The following is a 1,195-nucleotide window of genomic DNA, read 5'->3' on the forward strand; positions in this document are numbered from 1 at the left end:
CACACACACACACACACACACACACACACACACACACACACACACACACACACACACACACACACACACACACACACACACACACACACACACACATTTTTTTTATACACGTAACTATATGATCACGTATGTTTGCATACATTTCTTATAGATTGCATAAAAATCTGCACCCACGCAAACAGTTTTTACACCCATAAGAATAATATTTCCTGTAGTATCTGTATTACCTGTAATTTCTGTATATTTTACACCCGTACCTATACAGAGGCAAGCGTGTGGGTGCACACCTATAAGCATTTACGTATGTATACCCATAAATACGTTTCTTATAAATAAATATACATTTATATATACCGTTTCATCCGTATAGCCAGAAGCAGCATAAATAGCTATGACAACAATAACTCTAAAATGTCACAACCTTTCGATGACACGTTATGCGCAAAACGTAAGAATTTTTCTACTGTTAATGACATAACTTCTTATCATGTTTCTGGAAACGGAGGCCCTGGTTCAATATACTGTGCGGGGGGTAGACAGAAACGGATTAACATTTTATACACGCGCTAGCGTCAGAAGAATGACGTAACTTCTTATCATGTTTCTGAAACCGGGGTGCCCTGGTTCAATGTACTGTACGGGGGTAGACAGAAACATTTATATACGCGCGCGCGATAGCAACAGGCGAAGTAGCTTGTTGCTGGGGATGCTGCTGCATCGATCGGCGGACGAGGCCGGATTTTGTGTGTGCGGATGTTTACCACTAAGCCATGTCATGGAGAACTTGTTTGTGTCGAATTCATTCGTCAGGATCTGATCGAACGATAGTCGCTCTCCTTTGACGTACTGTTCCTCATCTGCGGAAGCGATCGATATACAAACATGTAAATATGTAATGTGACAGATATACGTGTACGTAAGATACTATAAAATCACTGTTTATGTTATTTATCAGAAGCAAAAAAAATTTGTTTTATAGACATACACGCATAAATATAAGTAAATATATGTATATAAATATATGAATATTATACATATATGCATATATACATATATAGGGATTAGAGAGTAAATCGTTGAGGGGTTTGCAATGGATAGACGCGTTTTCACATACATGAACTGATTAGATTCAGATGCGACTTTATAAAATGCACTGCCAAATAGATCGGTCGGTCATATGAACCTTAGCATAGAA

This window comes from Priapulus caudatus, unplaced genomic scaffold (genome assembly GCF_000485595.1).
Source record: "Priapulus caudatus unplaced genomic scaffold, Priapulus_caudatus-5.0.1 Scaffold2139, whole genome shotgun sequence".
In the NCBI taxonomy this organism is placed as follows: Eukaryota; Metazoa; Priapulida; class Priapulimorpha; order Priapulimorphida; family Priapulidae; genus Priapulus; species Priapulus caudatus.